Source organism: Myxocyprinus asiaticus, chromosome 38, assembly GCF_019703515.2.
Source record: "Myxocyprinus asiaticus isolate MX2 ecotype Aquarium Trade chromosome 38, UBuf_Myxa_2, whole genome shotgun sequence".
Lineage (NCBI taxonomy): Eukaryota > Metazoa > Chordata > Actinopteri > Cypriniformes > Catostomidae > Myxocyprinus > Myxocyprinus asiaticus.
In genome coordinates, this window is record NC_059381.1 from 1,564,459 (window position 1) to 1,589,860 (window position 25,402).

At 36.2% G+C, this 25,402-nt stretch overlaps 1 protein-coding gene across 4 annotated transcripts in view; it reads right to left on the bottom strand.

The window, feature by feature from the left end:
• LOC127429236 (cingulin-like protein 1) overlaps positions 1-24,322 on the bottom strand; it is a 64,941-nt gene extending 40,619 nt beyond the window's left edge. Inside the window, exons 1-2 of one of the 4 annotated variants that reach the window (XM_051678131.1) lie at positions 24,175-24,322; positions 2,514-2,601 (exon numbers count right to left, since the gene is read on the bottom strand). The gene's annotated coding sequence lies outside the window, so the exon portion shown is untranslated. Of the gene's footprint in view, positions 1-2,513; positions 2,602-9,329; positions 9,349-24,174 lie in introns of those variants that run through there. The other 3 variants (XM_051678134.1, XM_051678132.1, XM_051678133.1) reach the window with 3 other exon arrangements.
• Positions 24,323-25,402: the final 1,080 nt, after the last annotated feature.

Below are 25,402 nucleotides of genomic sequence, written 5' to 3' on the forward strand. Positions count from 1 at the left end.
AATGAAACAGAAACTAAAGAAACGGACAAATGAAAGACAGAATGAACGCAAGATAACAAACAAAAGATTAAACAAAAATCCAAAACAAGAACGGAAGAATGCAAACGTAAAAGGAACGAATGAAAGATGAAACAAATAAAACAACAAAAGACAGAAGACAAAATGAAAAGAACAAATGAACCAATGGACAAATGAAAGAGAATGAACGAAAGAGAGAAAACAAAAGATGAAACAATTGCAGGACAAACAAAAGAACAAATGAATGAAAAAGAACAAATGAAAGAAACAAATGACAAATATGTAAATGCAAGACAAATAAATTGAATTAAAGATGGAACAATTTAAAGAACAAATAAAAGGTTGAATGAACAAGACAAAATGAAATGCAGAAATGAAAAAACGAAAGACAGAATGAATGCAAGAGAACAAACAAAAGATAAAACAAATCCAAAACAAGAACGGAAGCAAAAAGAAAAGAAGAAACTAATGAAAGATGAAACAAACGAAACAACAAACGAAAGAAGACCAAAAAAAGATAAAATGAATAAATGCAAGACCGAAAAAAAGAAAAGACGGACAAATGAAAGAGAGAAATGAAAGATGAAACAAATAAAAGTCAAGACAAACAAAAGAATGAACAAATGAAAGAAACAACTGACAAATGAAAGACAGCAAACAAATAATAAAACATAAAACCAAAACAAGAACAGAGGAAAGCAAAAGAAAGATGAAACAAACAAAACAACAAACGAAAGAAAGCCAGAAGCCGGAATGAAAGAACAAATGAAACAAAAGAAACGAAAAACAGGATGAAAAAAAAAAAAAAAAAAAAAAAGAGCAAACAAAAATGAAATGAAAGAAAGAAAGTGAGGGATGAGGTGAACGAGTGTAAATAGTGTAAACAGTGGTTCCTGTCAGGCTGGTTATCCCTGATCTACCTACCCTCAAATAAACACGGGATGCGTGTTTACACAGCTCTTTCTCTCTCTCTCACACACACACACACACACACACACACTACAGCAAAGCATACTGGGATCAGACCCCCTCTTTGTGTCCCAGCTGGTTCTTTACTCCAATTGGTTACTTCTACAACTGGACACATAAATAACGGGCTCCAGACTGCGACTGATAATGGTTGCAAATGCGACCAAAAATAATTGATTGTGACAATAATTTAAAATCTAGTCGCCATTGGTGACAGTCGGGTTGTGTGCGTTCATATGCAGTTTCCTCAGATATCATCTTGTGAGTTATTGAATATATTTTTAGAGCGCCAGTGTGTCTCGCGCCGCTTTTCACCCGTTCTGTTTCTGACGAGCTCGCTGCACCGCACGCAACAACAAACCCAGCGCGAGAGAGTCCTGAACAAATGACTCTTTTGAACCGGATCTTTTTCACGAATCACCTGAAAAGAACTGAGGGTTTGAACTCAGGAGCTCAGGTTTGAATCAGAGTCACTTTCTCAGTGAATCAGCCGTCGGTGAGTTCACAACTGGGAGCGCAGACATTTCAAAATAAGAGTCCCATGTGTATTTCGGGCTTCTTTATAATTAAAAGTCCCGTATTGTGTCTTCTGGTAATTATTGATTGAGATTGCAGAAGCACATTAAACTGCATCTGGAATTTCTTTCAATTTGCACTCTTGTAGTCTCGGTGTCTGGGGCCATCCGGTAACAGTAAAGAAAGACTAAGGCAATATTTTAAATCAATTTAAATTATATATATATATATATATGAGATCAAGCTTTTGACACTTGAGGACAACTAAGGGACTCGTACACAACTATTACACAAGGTGCAAACATTCACTGATGCTCAAGAAGACAACACACTACTATAAGCATACTATACTTCATATAAATATCTGTAATGTAGATTCTGAAGAGCAGCACTAAATAAAAACACTGTATCTCTTATATTTGTATAAATTATGAAAGGGGTGTGAACATATGAGACAAAAGGGAATGCAAACTTATCTTCTCAACTGTGTTTATTAAACCTCTGATTAATGCGTCTTTTCTTCAGATTTCTATCTTGTTTCTGAACAACAAACTAAATCAAGCAGATCTGTGATTTGGAGACTAAAAACAGCCATTTGGCTCCTTACTGTTTCAGTTTAGGAGTCAGTGGCTCCCAATTCATTTTTTTTAGTCTTGAGCCCTGAATAGTGAAGCAAAAATGTTCATCTCTCATGCACAAATGATGCATGTAATGCATTGAGCTCTTGTGCATGAGTGACTGCAGCTGTGTGTAGGAGTGTCTCAGTAACATTTTATAACAACTTTAATAAGTCATTAGCAAACATTAAATCATTAAATAATGCTTAATAGATAATTACTTAATCTACATTCCAATAGTCATGAAACGGATGGACATAATATACTGTATATTCATAATTATTGTGTGCTACATGAGCTACAGATCTTTCACACATTATGTAATGTTTGTTAATGACTATAAAATGTATTATAAAGTCTTACGTGTATGTGTGTATGTTTGTGTGTACTCACTGTTGGTTCACGTGGTTTATCTCCTTTTGACTTTCTGTAGTAAATCTCAGACACTGATGTTACTCGATCAATCACTTTCTGCAGGATTCTGACAAACACAAATACAAGCGTATAAAAGATTATTCTACATGTGGTTTTAAAGCTCTGCAGAGAAATTTTTGATGTTTCTCAGGCCAAAACAGAGGTCTCGGACATCATACTGACACCTATCATACATACTATCAGTATTGGTAAAGTCTTAACACAGTGAACTGACCCGAGGCATCCTGAATGCTGCGATTTCAAGCATGCAATAACAAAATTCAAATCTTTACTTGCCCCGTCAAGCATTTCACAGACCTCACAATAAAAAAAATTAAATCGCTAACGTATGACATTTTAGAAACTCTTGGCACATGCTAATAATTTTTCGTGTGCATGCTTAAGACGCAGGCAATTTTGAATGTAACATCTAAAGAAAAAACACAGAATAGTGCACGAACAGCTCGACTGCTATGATTGAGCGTCACTTCATCAGAGAGTGTGATGATGACAATTTTATGATTCATGATTCATCATTAGATGTGCTGGAACAAGAGAACACAGTCTGTCTGGAGCACTGAAGGAGAGACGGATAGACAGACAGGTGGACAGAAGAGGAGACAGACGGCTCGTTATGGACACTCAGTTTGGCCGAATTTTGCCAGCAATGCTCAAAGCCATCATGGGAACAAAACATCTCTGTGACTGAATATTTCCACAGTATGTTTACGGTGTGCAGTATGCACATTTTCAGTATGCATGCATGCATTGATTGATTAGAATCCCCTGATAACGCAAAACATTTGTTAAGATGTGCAGTATACAACAGAGCACACTGCATCCTTTATCTTACAATGCAATGCTCTCGACTTGACCTTCCATTTTCAGTGTGATAAACTGGAAGTAATAGCAACTGTGATTTATACAAAATTGAATTAAAAATGCAATTCATTTTGAAAAAATGGATGCAACTTACTTAAACATGCAACGTAATGAGGTGATGTGAGAACAATGTTGCATACTGCTGATTTTGTTTTTAAATGAAGTTTAAATATCATGTTTTTATGGCTTCAACAGAAGCATATCCCATCGATAAACGACCCCAGAGCTCACGGCAAGTCTGTCTTTAAAGGTTAATATGATATTAGCCCCGTTCACACATGCAACCAGGTAAATTACAGAAAAATCGTTGGATTGCCTTTACTGGTAAATCCATCAATAAGGAAATTTATAGATAATGATACAACTTTGCATTAAGGAAAATTGACAAGAGCAAAATTTACTAGCATTTTCATAAGGGTCGTGTTCACACATGACCTCTAAACTGGTAACTGTAGGTAATTTTCTGGAAAAGACTATTTATACGCTAACTGATAGTGGGTTTTTGCCGATACGGATAACTAAGGTGGTGGAAAGGCAGATAACCGATTAATCGGACGATAGTTTTTAAAAATCGCACATATTGTACATTGAGGCTACAAGAGGAATTAATGAATAAAATCCCAAAATGAGTTTATTGTGCAACCAAAGCTCTAATAATAACCAGAAAATTAAGATTTGGTGCATAACTTTTAACTATAAACAAGCCTGAAATATGCATCAATTTAAAAAATGAGACTTTGCTCCATCAAAATGCTCTATATTTAACTATTTAAGATTTTTATAGCCTATATATTCACCAGATGAAGAGTTTTGTATATATAATGCATATATATTAGAGCTGTCAAAATTAATGCATTAACGCGTGATTAATTAAAATAAGTATTCACCAAATTTTCATATTAGTGTCTGGCGGCGACATTACTCTGTACACACCAGAAACACAACAGCGGTTCTGTGCCAATGATCAAGTGATGGTCAAAACACCTCTAACGAAACAAAGCCAGATGGGACTTGTGACAAAAATAAAAGCACTTTGCATCCTTTGTAAGTTTGAATTTTACCACAGATGCACATCAAATCTTAACTATCCCCTAAAAGCCAAACACAATATATGGCAATGATGAGGGACCACTGCGCAGTTTGTTGGAGTCCTCCCGTAAAGGGTCTGTCGACATTTCGCTCAAATTTGGACAGGGGCAAATTTAAGACTAATAACAATTTGACGAGTTGAAATAACAAGGCGATGTGAAACAGGAGATGTTAAACAGGTGAGGCAATCGTGTTATAGTATATAAGGAGTCTCCGAAAACAGCCTAGTCCTTCAAGAGCAAGAATCATTTGAGACTTGTCAATTTGCCAACAGATGCTTCAGCAAATAATCCAGCACTTTGAGAACAATGTTCCCCAAAGATAAAATTGGAAGGATTACAATGCAAAATATAGTTAAAAGATTCAAGGAAACTGGTCAAATCTTGGTGCGTAAAGGGCAAGGCGAAAACCACTTCTGAATGCACATGATCTCTGATCCCTCAGACGTCACTGTCTTAAAAAACATCATTCATCTGTAATGGATATCATGAACATGGGCTTGGGATTACTTTAGTAAACCTTTGTTAGTCAACACCACTCGCCGCTGCATCCACAGATGCAAGTTAAGACTTTACTATGTAAAGGAGAAGCCATACATCAACACTGTCCAGAAGTGCTGCCAACTTCTCTGGGCTCGGTCTCATCTTAGATGGAAAGTAGAACAGTGGAACTGTGTTTTTTGGTCTGATGAGTCCACATTTAAAAAAGTTTTTGAAAAACACAGCCATCGTGTGTTATCCGGGCCAAAGAGGAAAAGGACCATCCAAGCTGTTATTAGCATCAGGTTCAAAAGCCAGTGTCTGTATGTGCCAGGGGTGTGTCAGTGCCCATGGCATGGGTAACTCGCACATCTGTGAGGGAACCATAAATGCAGACAGATATGTACAAATATTGGAGCAACATATACTGCCATCCAGCACCATCTTTTCCAGGGATGTCCCAGCATTTTCCAGCAGGACAACTTCAAACCATATACTGCCCGGATAGCAAGTGCATGGCTGTGTAAGCAGAGAGTGCGGGTGCTAGACTGGCCTGCCTGCAGTCCTGACCTGTGTCCAATTGAGAATGTGTGGCGCATTATGAAGCACCATACGGCAAAAAATGAAGACCCTGTACAATTGTGCAGCTAAAGACTTACATAATGGATGAATGGGGGAAAATTCCACTTTCTAAACTTAATAAACTTGTGTCTTCAGTGCCTAAATGCTTAATAAGTGTTATTAGAAGAAATGGTGATGTTACACAGTGGTAAACACTTGACTGTCCAACTTTTTTGGAGCGTGTTGCAATCATCTGATTTGAAATTGCTGTACATTTAAAAACAAAACAAAAAAACTATGAAATTCACAGGGTAAAACATCATGTAATGTTTAGTTGTAGAGCTTTCAATATAGCAAAGGGTGATTATAATTTACAAACCACTCATTTTTGTTTTTATTCGCATTTTTCATACTGTCCCAACCTTTTCGGTATTGGGGTTGTAAGATTAATGCTAATAAGTATTGTTCATTGTTAGTTCATGTTAACTACTGTTGTTTACTAATGTTAACAAATGGAAACTTACTGTAAAGTGTTACCAAAATAATTTCAACTTTTTACCCGTTGCTGCTGAGCTTTTGAATCGTCAGCTAATTATTACTAGACAATTCGTATGAAGTATCATTATGTGTCAGCACTAAAAGCAGAACAAGATGTAGGTGGACGGAATGGAATACTACGTGGCATGGCGGAGCGATGAGGTGGGACGGCTGGGGGAGAATGATCGCAATCAGACGAGAGAGGGATAAAGAGGAGCCGGATTCGCAGTTGAAGAGAGAGAGAGATGCACGAAGCAGTGTTTGTGTGTGCGCACGTGTTTTTTGGTTATGCTGAAAAGCAGTTTTACATCTGTACTTTGTTTATTTAAAGTCTTTTTGGTTGAAAACCTGATTCTCGCTTCCTCCATGATGATCAAGAGACCTGTCTGCCACAGAAACATTTAATGTTACTTGAATTGGTGCTATTTTAGGGCATTTTGATCTTTATACTGTGAAAGGTTTTGTTTGGAAAATGTTAATAAAGCATTATTGTTACATTTTGTTTTGTTTTCTTTCCTAAGAAGGAAAAAAGTCAATTTTGACAGGGAAAGAAGTATATGGAGTCCAATTTCAGCACTTTCAAAATCTGCGATTAATCGTGATTAACTATAAAATTATGCGATTATTCGTAATATTAAAATTTGAATCAACTGACAGCACTTAATATATGTATATAATTTCACCAGATGAGGTTTATTTATGGAGGAATAAAAATAAAATAAAAAAAACTATAGTTTGCTGTTCCAAAAAGCAAGTATTGGCACCGATTAATCGGTAAAACCGTATATCGTAAACTAATATTTTATTCTGAACACTAGCACCAGTTCGTCTGAAGTCACCAACGTTTTCTGAGATGATTATAATCACTTCTAGACGTTCAGAGAGCCTCAGCAATGTGCACTGTGGGAAACAAAACACTGATGACATCATCATCTGTCTGTCTTTGATTTCTAACCTCAAATCTCACCGAGGCGATTACGCAAAAACACCTCAGACAGAAATAAATTCCACAGTGACCTGAAAGAAATCCGACATAACTCTGAGCGAAGTGTCTGTTGTGAACCTGAACTAAGCAAACATTGTCCTCCACCTGCTCAATCCATCACTCACCGAACACAAAACCTGTTTGTACATCTGCCGTTAGAATCATGGGAAAGTACGCAAACCCTGAATTCTTTAAAAAGGTTTTCATAAGATTCATTGATAAGACTGATAAAAGGGAAAATTTTCTTGATTTAAAATAATAAAAAAAATAAAATAAAAAAAACACACTTGTTGCTAAACCGTTAGGATGTTTGGGGTGGTTGCCTGGACGTTGCTCTGTGGTTGCTTAAGGATACTAAATGGTTGTTATAGTGTTACTATATGGTTGCTAGGGCGTTCTGGGTGCTTGTTGCATTTTATTGTCCACCAGGTGAAAATCGTAAGACCACTTAGAAAAGTAAAATCAAACACGCTGAAGTTTAGCTAATACTCAAGGTTCGTATAAACCACTAACATTAAACATGAGCATTAGTAACAGTGATGCTTGCATTAATAAACAGCACTAATAGGCTTTGAGAGATATTACAGGACAAAGTTGAGTAAATCATTTCTAAGTTTACGGCTTTCTTCTCCTTGTATTTCCTCACTCTATTTAGTTTGATTAACAGGTTAGATCAGAGTTTGAAATGGATATTGTCAGTGTAACTTACGTGTGCCATGGCAGATGAACGGGCATTCACGTTGAACTAAACACAGCTTTGTTGTGGTTTTTCTTCTTTTTTTTTTTCGGTTAGTAACAGTGTTTGGGTTTGGTCCAGCCTAACACACATCAGTGTGTGTGTGTGTGATTTTCTGGTTGACTGGTCGTCACACATGCTAATAGAATAGGTTTTAAAATGCATCTGTTGAATCACTTTTTGATTAACTCATGGGAAACATGATGTGGCACACACACACACACACAGTTTAAGCCCTTGTAATGGGAACTAATTCAGTTGTATATAATAAACACAATTATTCATCAAACATTCACAGAAATCACAGCAGAAATCTCACAACAGCAGATTTTTCCCCAAACATGGACATTTACAGAAAGCTAATCACAAATAAACTTTCAAAAATAGCGGGCTACATTCAGGCTGATCAGGTGAAGAACAAGCAATAGATCTGAACAAAACAAAAATAGTCCTGAATATTTGATTTTTTGAATCATTTGTTTGTCATCATTATTATAATAAAAATGTAACTTTGTAAAAATACAGAAATTCTACATTATATGAATTAATATTATATCATAAAATTGTATATATATAATAATGATATGAGCAATCACTGATTGAAATAATGTGTACAATTTACAAGTAAAAACATTGAGTTTACATTCATTTGTATAAGAAACACTAAAAAGGTTACTGTCACTTTAAGAGTTCAACGAGGCGCTCACAGTGTTCAGGTTCAGCGAACATCGTGAGATTAAAATTAATATTTATTTTTTATCTGTCTGTAAAGAACAGAAATGTTATTAACACACATTATTCAATGAAAGAGTCGCCGCCTCATCTTTGATGGACACACATTACACGGAGAAAACTCCAACTCAAGCACCGTTCATCAAAACAAGGCGATTTTCCCGTTATTCCAGTACTTATATTTCTAAAATCTAAATTCAAGCACTTTAAGGACCTTGTGTGAAGCCTGTAAACAGTGTAGAAAAAAGCGCAGTAGTGGTAAAATCAAGTGATAGAGAGATTATGATGTTTGACGGGTCATTTTATTTATGATCACATTTACAAAAAACAACATTGCAGATTTCGAAACATCGAGTTATGCCACGACATGGTTCATAATTTTTTTGGTTCGCGATATATCCAAATTCGATATATTGTCCCATCCCTACTGTCTTATCAAACTGTATGTTATGTAAAAGTTTTTTTATATTTAACGATAATTATTATCATTAGTATATTAATCTATACGTTTAACAACCACAAAGTGTCACATTTAGGGATGCACTGATACAAAAAATAAATTAATTAAAAAAAAAAAAAAAAAAAAAAAAATCGCCTGCCGATATGACACCTGATTATTTCGATACCAAAACAGTTTGATGGTTCTCCTTTGCAATCTTGTTTTAAATCACTGAAATTTACAAAATAACTTCATTGTCTTAATGTCTTTACATGTCTTTACATGTCTTCCATGTTTCTGAGCAACTTTCAGTAATAAACAAAACAGTGAAACAAAAAGCACATTATTAACTCACCTTTACTGAACTCTGATTGATGAAACAGCTTTAGCTTTTAAAAAAAAAACTTGTCATACTCTTTGCCGTGTGGAGCTTCAAGGTGATTAATCAAATGAGTTGTGTTAAATATTTTAACTGTAGTTCTGCCTCATTAAATTCTAGCGGTGCAAAGCTGCTGTCATTGTCACCCAATTCAAATTAATTCCACACAAGAGACATTTACTATCTTTCTTTCTTTCAGTCTAATCCAATGATATCCAGACGTGTGACACGATTTAGGGCCACTGTACATAATTAATCCAGAACATTTATGGTCATACAGGTTTAATTTATAGGTATGCATACAGTCTATCTGGAGGCGTGTGTTGTGCCATGTGTCCGACACAAGAAAACATCTGTACAAAGTTCTGTGACAGCGTCTTGAGGTATGCAGGAGAAAGACATTCTGGGATCTGGGTGTGTGCGGGTGGGGCGGTGAACTCGGTGGCTGTCAGCCAGAATATACACCTTCACTAGCAGGGTGTGTGGGTGTGTGTATGCATGGGTGGGGTTGTTTAAGTGTTGTTCACGAGTTTTAAGAGGTGAAGGGCTTTCGGTTAACACACACACCATTTCAATTTTACTTTCTTCTGTTAAATACATCACAGTGTACTACGTGATTTCTTGTAAAGGTGGTGCAATTTACGGTTATCTTACGGTCGGGTCAGGCAGGCATTGAGATAAAAAGAAAGCTGGTTTATAATTACCAAACCAACACTGATAAATACATTAAAAAACTAAATAACCACCACAGAGTCTGTTGTATAGCTCTAGAGACCATTCCTACCTGCATAAACCTGCTCTGGTTACTGTAAAAGTGTGAGTAATATTAAAATACTTTCATAAAATTCATTACTGAACCTTGTGGACACGAAGGTTGCCCTTTGACCTTTAGAACGTCTAGAAATTCATGTTTCAATTAAGGGTCAACTATCAAATTCTTCAGCTATTAGAAACTAACTAGTGCCTTTACACCGCAAAAAATTAAATATTTTTGTCTTATTTTCCAGTAAAAAAAATAAATATCTAAACATCCTTAAAACAAGAAAAACTACGGAATTAGATATTAAGTCTAGTTTTTAGAGAAATCGAACAAAATTACAATAAAAACAAGTGCGTTTTTATTCTAACCGAATTGGCGAATGGTTTTTCTTGTTATAAGCACAAATATTACTACAATCTTAAAATTATTTCATGCAGAAGTCATGAAAAGCTTCAGTTTTGAAAATTAACACGAAATACAACCCATTTTACTCCTATAATGTGGCATATTTATGAATAAAAGATATTCAACAAGGAGATAATGTTAGAGACTTGATTTTATACATATGTCGTTGATTGGATGGTGTAAAGTAGACCGATATATCGGTTTACCGATTAATCGTGCCGATAGTTGCTATAATTAGTTTCACGTAATTAACATAATTAATGTGTATATATATATATATATAAATGCATACAAAAAAATTCTTCATCTGGTGAATGTATAGGCATATTAAAAGCTTAATTTGTTAAATACTTGCATATGAAGCAAGTCTCTATCATTTTTTAAATAAAACGCTCAAGTGTATTTCGGCCTTGTTTATAGTTAAAAGTCCCATGTTAAGCAACAAATCTTAATTGTTATTATTGGAGTTTTGGTTGCACAATAAGCTGCTTTTGGGATTTTTTTCATTTTGGACTCTTGTAGCCTCATAATAAGGAAAGACTATGAAATCTTTGGTCATTCTATAAATCGATTAAAAAAACAAAAAAACAACTATTGGCCGATTAATCAGATATCGGCCTTTTCCACCATCTTGGTTATCGGTATCGGCAAAATCCACTATCGGTCGACCTCTTAAGTGTATCAATATGACAGGTGGTTTAAAAAAACAAGAGGGTTTGATGATGTCAACAGAAAAGGAAAGTTGTTTCAGAAGCGGAGCAAGATATTACATTATATACTACACAAATCAGACATGACAAAAAGGTGGAAATTTGTTTTCTAGATGTAAATCAGTGGTTGTGTTTGAAAACCGAGTGAGCTGCCTATCTAGACAGCAACCTGATGAAAAAAAATGCTGTCTAGGTAGACAGCTTTCTAGATTTAGAACAGAGCCTTTGTCAGGTATCGTTCACAGCATACTCATGATCTCTATACTTGTTTTATGTGGTAAATAACTCACAAAATGTCAAGTCAAAAAGCTGATGGATGTTATACCTGTCAACACTAAAAATCCCTTAGTGACAACATGCATCTGACTGGCTGATGTCCAAAAACACTACTCATTCACTGGCGCCACTGTTGCCATGACAACATGACTCATTCCATTGGAATTCCCTGTAAAATCTCGACTCCTGGACAAATTCCAAAACACACCCTGACTGTTGTTGCTAGGAGATGGCAGATGCTGTAGCACGGTAAAATACAATGACCTTACTTCATCTACAAGGTCAGACTTTCACGACATAAGCAGAGAAAACCAAAAACATCCAACTGAACTGTCATTGTTCCAGGGCTTTTAAACACGGTAAACAAGAGTATTTGGAATCTACACACAGAAGGCTGTATGAAATCGTTGAGCTAATCATTACTGAGAGAGTTGAGTAAGAATACAAGATTAAGATAAGAGAATTTGACACAAGTCATTTGCCCTACTGGACAAAAAGATCAGCTCATACAATCCTGACCAGGCTGGTTTTTTGAACATGAAAGCTGATTTGTTGCTTGTCCAAGATGGTCTACCAGTTCAAAACCAGAACCACAAGCTTGTAGTCCAGCTAATCCACCTACGCCAGCTTGGAACATTGTAGCTGGTTTGGTGCTGGTCCAAGGTGGTCAACCTTGCTCACTACCCTGATCAAAATGGACAACTAGTTCAAAACCAGGTCTGCCAGCTGGTAGTCCAGCTAATAGACCATCTAAACCAGCTTGGAACATGGCAGCTGGTTTGTTGTATGTCCATGGTGGTCTACCAGCTCTAACTAGCGTGACCAAGATGGTCCAACTGTTCGGAACCAGGTCCACCAACAAGCTAATCGAGCATCTAATCCAGCTTGGAACATTGCAGCTGGTTTGGTGCTGGTCCATGGTGGTCACCAGCTCTAACTAGCCTGACCCAAATAGCAAACTAGGTCAAAACCTGGTCTACCAGCTGGTAGTCTAGCTCATCAACCATCTAAACCAGCTTGGAACATTGTAACTGGTTTGATGCTGGTTCGAGGTGGTCCACCAGCTCTAACTAGCCTCACTCAAATAGCTAATTAGGTTAAAAACCAGATCCACCAGCTAGATGTGTAGCTCTTCAACCACTTAAACTAGCTTGAAGCATTGTAGCTGGTATGGTGCTGGTCCAAGGTGGTCCATCAGCTATTACTAGCCCGACCCGAATAGACAACTAGTTCAAAACAAGGTCAACCAGCTGGTAGTACAGCTAATAGACCTTCTAAACAAGCTTGGAACAGCTGGTTTGTTGCATCCATGGTGGTTTAACAGCTCTAGCTAATGTGCCCAAGATGGTCCAACTAGTTGGAACCAGGTCCACCAGCTTGTAGTCCAGCTAACTGACCATTTAATACAGTTTGGAACATTGTAGCTGGTTTAGTGCTGGTCCAAGGTGGTATACATCTCTTACATAGTCTGACCCAGATAGCCAACTAGGTCAAAACCAAGTCAACCATCTTTTAGTCCAGCTAATAGACCATCTAAACCAGATTGGAATATGGCAGCTGATTTGTTGTGTGTCCATGATGGTCTACCAGCTCTAGCTAGCACGACCAAGATGGTCCAACTGGTCGGAACCAGGTCCACCACCTTGTAGTTCAGCTAAATAACCATCTACTTTAGACCAGCCTGGAACATTGTAGCTGGTTTGTTGCTGTTCCAAGGTGGTCTACCAGCTCTAACGAGCCTTATTAAAATGACTGACTAGGTCAAAAAAACAGGTCCATCAGCTAGTAGTCCAGCTCATAAACCATTTAAACCAACTTGGGCCAGCTAATGACCATGTACAACCAGTTAGCATCTGAAGCTAGCATTGGCTAGATGTTCCAGTAGGATTCAGATCTTTAGTTTGAGGATTGTGTATAGTTTGACTGTATGCACCTACTTATTTTCTGCCAATAAAACAGATCAATTTGGCAGCTAATCCAGAAAACTCTGGTACTTGTGTAAGAATTTGGCTTGATGTCAAACAGTTAAATAAAAGCAAAGCTCGGGTGTTATAATGGGACTATGAGCACAGCTGGGAATGAGGCATTCAGGCCTTTTGTTAACATTCACAAGAGCTTCAGAACTAGTGCTTTGCTAACATGTTCTGTTCTGTATCTCTGGGCACTTATCTCCTGTTATGCCCTCGTGCCACTGGCTGCACAATCAGCCAATTATTACTGAGAAAAGTTCACATTTTTGATGCAGTTTAGGCAATTGGAGAGCTAGTGTGAGCTTTTTCCCCTCAGCAACCACTAACCAATAATCTGAATAAAAGACATGTACACTTGGTTGATTAGGCTAATTGCTAGATGGTTACAAAATGCAAACTCATGTCAAGACGGCTTATAAAAAGAGCACATTTAGTTTGGAGAGGTTTCGTTTGAGATCAGCGCATCTAAATCCAGGTTTTCAAAGATGACAAATAGTTTGTTGACACTCGGGTTTAAACACTTGCATTAGGAAATATGTCAGACTTAGATGACACAAAACTTTAATACGACTGACTGAAAGTAATAATTCAAGCAAAACACACACAAAGAGAGACTTACTTACAAAAACACTAGGACACAAGAATGTACTGAAATGTCTAGACACCAGACAGACTTATTTAACATGAACCGGAAAATAACCAACATGATATCAGTGTGTACAATGGCTCTTAGAAGTATTTGGACACTTTAGTCACACTTCAAAATGTGAATGTCATTATGTTATATAACAACATGTCCAATCAAGTGTCATTTATTTGAAAAAAAATAGATCACAAGCAACCTTTCAAGCAAGTCTGTGAGGTCTGAAAAGATAAAACAATAGTGTTAAATATGAAGGCATGCAGTGTCTCATATTGATAGTGAATGTGCTGAACTCCACCTGTGGTTACTCTGCTAAGACACCTGTGTGAGCATCATACATCTACTAAAAATCACCAAGACACCTGTTGATTGAGCAAAAATGACTCAAAAGTGAGGTTAGTTTTGAGAAAAGCTCCGGCAGCATTTGTTTGATATTTTCTAATGCAATGACATTCAGACAGTTTTAAGCAGGACTTAAGTGTCCAAATACTTTGTTATCCAAGGTCTCTGATTAAAGGCAGCAATGATTGAGTTCAAATTGCATCATCAACTAGGCTAAATGTTGGTGATTTTCAGAGGAAAGATCTGTTGACGTGGTTGAAACAGCATCTTTTAGTGCATCAGCCAGCGCTGGGCCCACTATCATGGTTACGTAAAGGTTGTTTGCTCGCATGTGGGATTTTTAACACATTATCTCACACAATCACAAAGATTTGATCCTAATCTACAGGGTTCACATGGTCATGGAAAACCTGGAAATAAGAGACAATTTTAAAAAATTTAATTTTCAGGCCTGGAAAAGACCTAAAAATATATATTTTTTTAAAATCATTAAAAGTCAAGGAAACTCAGTCTAAAGGGCTAGAAACCCTGAATCAAACCTGAAACCAACATATCAGCAGACAGGGGGAGATATTCACCCACACCTCAGAGAAAGTTACTTTGTGAGTTTAAAAAAAAAAAAACCCTACAAACTCCATCCTAATTAGCCATGATGTGGAGTTTAATTGTGCTGGAGACAGAAGCCAATCAAGAAGAAATAATTGGTGACCAAATATTGGGCGGTTGCCAAGTTGTGGGTTTGAGAGACGCGCAGATCCTTCAGGGAGCCGCACAAATACCAGGCAACCGACTTCACATGCAAATCAGACCAGAATGAAATGCAAGACACCAAAACAACAAGGAACAGACAGGTGATAGAATTCAAAACACGTACGGTCCACTGCAAAAAAAATACATAATAATAATCTTTTTTTGTTTCTTTTGTAAAAACATCCTTAAATCTAAACACATTTACTTAAGAGCAAAACAATTGTGTTAGATAATAAGACATTTTCAGAGAATATATCTTTAAGTTTATTTTTCTGACCTCATTGGTAAATTGTTTATTATTATTTTTTTTTTTACAGTCAAACAGCATAGACCTTTTTCACAGACTGTAAAGACGCGTTTCCGCCTTATTTAGCAGCATAAATCTAGCAAACTTTTTTATATGATAAATATTGAGTGTCTTAATCCACTGCTCTCTATTTTTTTTTTTTTTTCCACTTCTGGAAAGTTATACAAATGTAATAGTGGATTTTTTCTTTTGCTCTTGCAGCAAATGGGTAAGTGAAAATAATATCTGCCGTGATCTCCCAGTCACCTCGACATTTACCCTGCAAACCTTTACTTCCACGTTCAAAAGCCTGGAGTGTGAAAAAGGTCTATTTTGTGAGGTTTATACTTAAAACAAGAATTTGCCAAAAGTGTAAATATACATAATTTTTATTCTGTGAAAAAAAAAAAAAAAAAAAAAAAATATATATATATATATATATATATATTGAAATTTACTTGGGGGAAAAAAATAAAAAAAATAATTATTATATATATATATATATATATATATATATATATATATTTTTTTTTTTTTTTTCCCCCCAAGTAAATTTCATCTTGTTTTAAGGATGCATAGATATTTTTGCTGGAAAAAAGCACAAAAATACTGATTAAGATTTAGTTAAATAAAAACCAGCCCACATGCATTTGGTAGATTTTCTGCATTGACTATTAAACATCAGCTTGTTTCTGGTAAACACAGTTAATGGCATTTTAGGTGTGGCCGTTCAAAAGGTACAGAGAACATCTAAAACTATTACATGAGAAACAGCCCAAGGCAACTCACAAGAAATGAGCTAATGCATCCAACAAATAATATTTAGATAATGAGATTACATCTGAAAAATTATACTTATTGACATTTCACAACATGACATTATTAGGCAGGTTGAGTGCATTTATTTTTGTGTATACACCAAACTGAAGCTTCAAATCTTGTGCAGAATATATAATTGAATGAATGCAATGGTCCGACCATGGTACATGACCACTTTCTAAAATTCACTGTGTAAGAAAATCATCATAAATATTGAGCAGCATGCTCACTCAGCACAACATGTGATGCTGAATTATGCAGAATAAGAACACATGCTACAGACCTCCACCCTCACTCAGCACCTGAAGACACCGTCCTGCACGCAGGAGAAAGTAAACTCGGATGAACATACAGTAGCTCAGGTGGGACAGAGTGCTGGGCTCTTACAAACACCCTAGGCAGTGTGCGCTCTCACTGCATAGTGTGGAATGACATCTTGTAATTAGACCGCATTGAGCAAAGGCATTAAATAAACACCCTGTGCATGCTGTATACTCAATTATGAACAGTAGAATCATAATCAAATATATATAAAACTACACCCTCACATAAAGTACTGTGGTGTTACCATGGTACAGTGGTGCTCTCAGATGGTAATACTATGGTACTGAATAATTAACATATTCATATACCATAATATTGACATGGTACTCCAAGGTACTTCAAAGATTATAATGCCATTTCCATGGAACTTGTCCAAAAAAGTTACGGTATTGCTTTGCTACACATCCAAAAACACATGGTAGTACCATGATAATTGTCCAGAAACATAGTTTTACTATGGAAAATATCTAGAAAATTTTTTATTATCCTTGTACATGTCTTAAAAAATAGTACTGACATGGTAAATGTCCCAAAACATGGTATTATCATGGTAAATATCAATAAAAACATGGCATTACTATTGTATATGTCCAAAAACATTGTATTACCATGGTAAATGTTCCCAAAACATGGTACTGACATGGTAAATGCTAAAAAAAAAAACATGGCATTACCATTGCAGTGTCCAAAAACATGGTCTTGCTGCAGTAAATGTCCAAAAGAACGTGGTATTACCATTACTCGTGTCCAAAAGAACATGGTATTACCATTACTCGTGTCCAAAAGCATGGTCTTACCGTAGTAAATGTCCAAAAGAACATGGTATTACCATTACTCGTGTCCAAAAGCATGGTCTAACCGTAGTAAATGTCCAAAAGAACATGGTATTACCATTACTAGTGTCCAAAAGCATGGTTTTACCATAGTAAATGTCCAAAAGAACATGGTATTACCATTACTAGTGTCCAAAAGCATGGTTTTACCATAGTAAATGTCCAAAAGAACATAGTATTACCATTACTAGTGTCCAAAAGAACAAGGTATTACCATTACTAGTGTCCAAAAACATGGTCTTACCATAGTAAATGTCCAAAAGAACATGGTCTTACCATAGTAAATGTCCAAAAGAACATGGTATTACCATTACTCATGTCCAAAAGCATGGTCTTACCGTAGTAAATGTCCAAAAGAACATAGTATTACCATTACTCGTGTCCAAAAGCATGGTCTTACCGTAGTAAATGTCCAAAAGAACATGGTATTACCATTACTAGTGTCCAAAAGAACATGGTATTACCATTACTAGTGTCCAAAAGAACATGGTATTACCATTACTTGTGTCCAAAAGCATGGTCTTACCGTAGTAAATGTCCAAAAGAACATGGTATTACCATTACTCGTGTCCAAAAGCATGGTCTTACCATAGTAAATGTCCAAAAGAACATAGTATTACCATTACTTGTGTCCAAAAGCATGGTCTTACCGTAGTAAATGTCCAAAAGGACATGGTATTACCATTACTTGTGTCCAAAAGCATGGTCTTTCCATAGTAAATGTCCAAAAGAACATAGTATTACCATTACTAGTGTCCAAAAGCATGGTCTTACCGTAGTAAATGTCCAAAAGAACATGGTATTACCATTACTTGTGTCCAAAAGCATGGTCTTACCGTAGTAAATGTCCAAAAGGACATGGTATTACCATTACTTGTGTCCAAAAGCATGGTCTTTCCATAGTAAATGTCCAAAAGAACATAGTATTACCATTACTCCTGTCCAAAAGCATGGTCTTACTGTAGTAAATGTCCAAAAGAACATGGTATTACCATTACTAGTTTCCAAAAACATGGTCTTACCATAGTAAATGTCCAAAAGAACATGGTATTACCATTACTCGTGTCCAATAAAAACAAGGTATTACCATTACTAGTGTCCAAAAGCATGGTCTTACCGTAGTAAATGTCCAAAAGAACATAGTATTACCATTACTCGTGTCCAAAAGCATGGTGTAACCATAGTAAATGTCCAAAAGAACATGGTATTACCATTACTATTGTCCAAAAGAACATGGTATTACCATTACTAGTGTCCAAAAGAACATGGTATTACCATTACTTGTGTCCAAAAGAACATGGTATTACCATTACTTGTGTCCAAAAGCATGGTCTTACCGTAGTAAATGTCCAAAAGAACATGGTATTACCATTACTAGTTTCCAAAAGCATGGTCTTACCGTAGTAAATGTCCAAAAGAACATGGTATTACCATTACTTGTGTCCAAAAGCATGGTCTTACCGTAGTAAATGTCCAAAAGAACATGGTATTACCATTACTTGTGTCCAAAAGCATGGTCTTACCGTAGTAAATGTCCAAAAGAACATGGTATTACCATTACTAGTTTCCAAAAGCATGGTTTACCATAGTTTCCAAAAGCATGGTCTTACCGTAGTAAATGTCCAAAAGAACATGGTATTACCATTACTTGTGTCCAAAAGCATGGTCTTACCGTAGTAAATGTCCAAAAGAACATGGTATTACCATTACTAGTTTCCAAAAGCATGGTCTTACCGTAGTAAATGTCCAAAAGAACATGGTATTACCATTACTTGTGTCCAAAAGCATGGTCTTACCGTAGTAAATGTCCAAAAGAACATGGTATTACCATTACTAGTTTCCAAAAGCATGGTCTTACCGTAGTAAATGTCCAAAAGAACATGGTATTACCATTACTTGTGTCCAAAAGCATGGTCTTTCCATAGTAAATGTCCAAAAGAACATAGTATTACCATTACTCCTGTCCAAAAGCATGGTGTTACCATCACTAACATCAAAACAACATGGTTTTACCATTGCACGTCCAAAAATATGGTATTGACAAGGTAAATATCAATAAAGCATGGCTGTACGTGTCAAAACAAACGAACATGGCATTACTATTGCACATGTCCAAAAACATGTTATTACCATGGTAAATATAAAAAAAAAAACATGGTATTACAACTGTGTAGGTCTAAAAATTGTAATCATGGTAAGTGTCTCAAAAAACAAGGTAAAAACATGGTCCAAAAAAAAAACAAAAACAGTAATACTACAGTACTTTTTGCTACTTTTTTGTAAGTACATGCATCAAATTAAAGCTTGAAATAAATGTTTTTTACTATTCACACCAAATTAAAAGACTACCTATGACTACTACTACTACACACACACACACACAGAGGTGATCTGTACTGTACTGTATTTATTTGTACCATGTCACCAGAATAATAACACACAAAAATCGAGAGTTCTGGAAAACACCTGTGGGAAAACTTATTTTCAAACTCTGCACTGTTGCCATAGGTTTGCTACAGAAGTGTTCGCCAGCAGCGGCAAATTGCACATTGTTGCCAAAGACTTTGCTGTAGGTTCACGACTACCGGTGAAGAACTGAAAACGTCTGGTAATGCAGCAAAATGCAAACTCATTCGCATGTGAAAACAATGAGTGGCAAATTTGCTGCATGTTTGCCAGAACTCTCGATTTTTTTTTTGTAAGGGAAGATATGTATGTTGTGTTGTCTAATTATGAACCACACGAGAATGACAAACTCCTGAAATATTTTCTGAGGTTTCATGCTGGGCGTTTGTTTGTATATGAAAAGCGGTGGGTGAGACCTTCATTCTGAACATACCTTAACTGCATGTTCCTAAGATTGTTAAATACATTCCATGCATTCAGATTACAAAATTCACTTACTCTTAGTCAACATATTACATAAGATGATAAAATATGGTAAATCTGAATATTTCATCACCTGAATAGCATCACCTGACGTTGCATAAGTCAGCGCTGTAAGAAACATTACATATTGTAACGCTATAGCATGATGGCAAGAAATGGAATGTGCGCAATGTTAAATTGTAACAAATGACACTTTCACCTCTGAAATGCTACATGAATATGAGTCACTGTGTTTTTTAAATGGTCACCATGGCAACATCATGGAAAGTTTGAATAACAACAGATGAGGACATTAAAAATTACGAGCGATTGGCATATCAGACAATGTACACGAGGGTGGTGCACATACCTGAGTGTTTGTCTTACTGATATCTGGCATAAAAAACTAACGAATTTCCCAAACGAATAAAAAACTGAAGAGCATTCCACACTACATACATCACTAATTTTCTCCTCCCGAGGCACATTCTGACAGGTACTGTATGTTCATTGAGACTTCAAGCTGTCCAATCACATCTCAAGGTCACAAATTTGTCTTACATTTGATTAGACATCTAGAAATAGTGCAGAATCTTCTCAAAATCATAAACTTTGTTTATTTCCAGGGTCACCAGGGAAGTCTGTTTTTATATACATTTTTCAATAATAATGTTCTCTGACAGTACCAGTGAGTCACCAGGAAAAAGAAAATACACCCTGCTGAAATTGACCAACATTTTTCTTGCATTCTTCAATTATCCCGAGACAATAGAGCCGCTCCTGCCGCTGTTGTAGCTGCTTTTGTTTTGGCAGCATGTGAACACCCAACACATCAATACCAGCACTCCAAAAAGACTTTTACTAGTTCTGCTGGTCTGATGACCAACCTCCAGTGAAAAGAAGGAATCCATCCTGGTAAATACCAAAGTAATCACTACTTTCACCTGTCGGGCAGATCACATTCCTCTGAGCAATGATTCTCACTCTGAGGAAATACTTTATACTGAGTCAGAAATTAGAAAGGACAAACATGCTACTTTGATTTATACCACGAAACTGAAGGATTACCGTATTCATAGACCATTGGTATATTACAAGGTACTAAGAATACCATGGTATTATCATCTAAAAACGGTATTACTATAGTATGTGTCCAAAATTTTTTAAACTATGGTATTCCCAAAGTACTTGTCCAAAAAACATGGTATTGCAAAGGTAGACAAACAAAATATATTTATACCACAGTACATTTCCAAAAACAACATAGCAATGGCATTTTACTTGTCCAAAAACGAGGGTATTTTCACAGTACATGTATAAAAACAATGGTATTACAGTAGTATGTGTCCAAAAATTGTATTACCATAGTACTTGACCAAAAAAAATAGGTATTACCATAGTAAATGCCAAAAAAAAAACAAAATAAAAACATGGTATTGCGATGGTACATGTCCAAAAAAAACATGGTATTGCGATGGCACATGTCCAAAAAACATGGTATTGCGATGGCACATGTCCAAAAAACATGGTATTGCGATGGTACATGTCCAAAAAACATGGTATTGCGATGGCACATGTCCAAAAAACATGGTATTGCCATGGTACATGTCCAAAAAAAACATGGTATTGCGATGGCACATGTCCAAAAAACATGGTATTGCGATGGCACATGTCCAAAAAACATGGTATTGCAATGGTACATGTCCAAAAAACATGGTATTGCCATGGCACATGTCCAAAAAAAACATGGTATTGCGATGGCACATGTCCAAAAAACATGGTATTGCGATGGCACATGTCCAAAAAACATGGTATTGCAATGGCACATGTCCAAAAAACATGGCATTGCGATGGCACATGTCCAAAAAACATGGCATTGCAATGGTACATGTCCAAAAAATCATGGTATTGCAATGGCACATGTCCAAAAAGCATGGCATTGCGATGGTACATGTCCAAAAAATCATGGCATTGCAATGGTACATGTCCAAAAAATCATGGCATTGCAATGGTACATGTCCAAAAAGCATGGCATTGCGATGGTACATGTCCAAAAAATCATGGTATTGCAATGGCACATGTCCAAAAAGCATGGCATTGCGATGGTACATGTCCAAAAAATCATGGTATTGCAATGGCACATGTCCAAAAAATCATGGCATTGCGATGGTACATGTCCAAAAAATCATGGCATTGCAATGGTACATGTCCAAAAAAACATGGTATTGCAATGGCACATGTCCAAAAAACATGGTATTGCGATGGCACATTCCAAAAAATCATGGCATTGCGATGGCACATGTCCAAAAAACATGGCATTGCAATGGCACATGTCCAAAAAACATGGCATTGTGATGGCACATTCCAAAAAACATGGCATTGCGATGGTACATGTCCAAAAAACATGGTATTGCAATGGTACATGTCCAAAAAACATGGCATTGCAATGGTACATGTCCAAAAAATCATGGCATTGCAATGGTACATGTCCAAAAAAACATGGCATTGCAATGGTACATGTCCAAAAAACATGGTATTGCCATGGCACATGTCCAAAAAATCATGGTATTGCAATGGTACATGTCCAAAAAAACATGGTATTGCAATGGTACATGTCCAAAAAACATGGTATTGCAATGGTACATGTCCAAAAAATCATGGTATTGCAATGGTACATGTCCAAAAAAACATGGTATTGCAATGGTACATGTCCAAAAAAACATGGTATTGCAATGGTACATGTCCAAAAAATCATGGTATTGCCATGGTACATGTCCAAAAAATCATGGCATTGCGATGGCACATTCCAAAAAATCATGGCATTGCGATGGCACATTCCAAAAAATCATGGCATTGCGATGGCACATGTCCAAAAAAAACATGGCATTGCAATGGCACATGTCCAAAAAAAACATGGTATTGCAATGGCACATGTCCAAAAAAAACATGGTATTGCAATGGCACATGTCCAAAAAATCATGGCATTGCGATGGCACATGTCCAAAAAACATGGTATTGCAATGGTACATGTCCAAAAAAACATGGTATTGCAATGGCACATGTCCAAAAAAAACATGGCATTGCAATGGCACATGTCCAAAAAAAACATGGTATTGCAATGGCACATGTCCAAAAAAAACATGGTATTGCAATGGCACATGTCCAAAAAATCATGGCATTGCGATGGCACATGTCCAAAAAACATGGTATTGCAATGGCACATGTCCAAAAAAAACATGGCATTGCAATGGCACATGTCCAAAAAAAACATGGTATTGCAATGGCACATGTCCAAAAAAAACATGGTATTGCAATGGCACATGTCCAAAAAAAACATGGTATTGCAATGGCACATGTCCAAAAAAAACATGGTATTGCAATGGTATATGTGCAAAAACAATACAGAATTGGCACTGCATTTGCCCAGAAATCATGGGACCTTCACAATACATGTCTAAAAACCATTGTGGTACCATGGTAAATGTTGGTAGTTTGTTTGGCGTTTTTTTCAGTCACACTATCTCTCAGCTAACTTTAAATTCGCACGAGTATTTTCTTCTTCTTCTTCTTCTTCTTCTTCTTATTATTATTATTATTAGTGACGTAAATTTGAGCAATTTCAGTCATATTTTCTGAAAGTTTATAAACATCTGAAGCCAACAGCAGTTCACCTTACATGATGAAGCTTTCACCTCTCACACTTTGACCTGCTGATCACACACACGACAGCTCAACTACACATTCCTGTACAAGACACACATTTCGAGACTCTCGTTTATCTTGTAAAGCTCTTTCCAAGTAAATAAGAGCATGAGATGAAGTGAAATGAATTTACCGTTCAATCCGGATCACGATCTGTTTCCTCGCGTGTGTCACAGGTGAATCTGAGCACACTGCGAACGCGCGGTGACTTTGACACCTGGGCGGATCATCTGTGCAGATGTGGGCGTGGTCACAGGTCACACCTGCACGAGTTTGAGTCACGCCCCCTATAAGCACCAGTTTGCATCCAGCAGCAGAGCAACAGCGAGTTTACTGTGGTAATTTTCTGAGGCACAGCAGCGGATGTGATTCCTCACCATATTTGGGAATATTCTAGAGTTCACATGATCCCAAACAATGTGAGGAATTTTAAATGAATTTTATTGTTGTATCTATTTAAAGCAAATCCAGTCTGAGGTGCCAGTGTTCTCCAAAAACACGATCAAACTACTATTAAAAATTCTAGAAATAAAGACAACAAATAAATGATTGTTTTGGGATTTTCTGTAAGAAATCTTTACTTCTCTCAACCTAAATAACAGCTCATGAATTTTAACACACAACACACAGATGAATATTGGGATGAAGTTCATGAGTGTCCAAAAACTCTCAGAATGTGTTAAATGTTCAACAAAACTGTGGCTGAACAAGTCTAAATTATACACTCAAATCCATCCCAAAAACATTTATAAAGGAATAATAATAAAGGAAAAACTTGCAAAATGTACAATGGCAATCAGTCCGTTTATTATTATTATTATTATTATTATTATTATTATTATTAGCGACAGTACATCTGTAGAAGTTTGGCATTAGCCACCATATAAATAAATAAATAAATAAATAACATCTTAAAGTTTCTGGAAGCTTCTTACACAGTTTGAAGAAGATCCCATATTAATTTATTATATGTTTACAGTAGAAACTATAACAATAAAGTTACTATGGTATTTCGGTGATGCTACTTTATGTATATTTTTGTGAGGGACACCATTAGGAGGGAATAATACAAACGTGCTTTCAAAACATTTACTTTCAGCATAATTGTCAAAAAAATAAGTATTTTTTAATTTTGTCTGGATTTAAATTTTAACAAGCTACACATTTGAACAAATGACTTACAAGCTTCCATTGCAAGTGTCTCACTGTGACCTTGATTTTTGCTATTTTTTAAAGAAAAGTCGAGATTAATTTTTGTGGTAATTAATATTATACCAAAAATGCTTTTGATTGAGCTTAACTTGTATTGAACACGGAATATTCCTTTAATTGTGATCAGCCATCATTGTCATTAATAAATA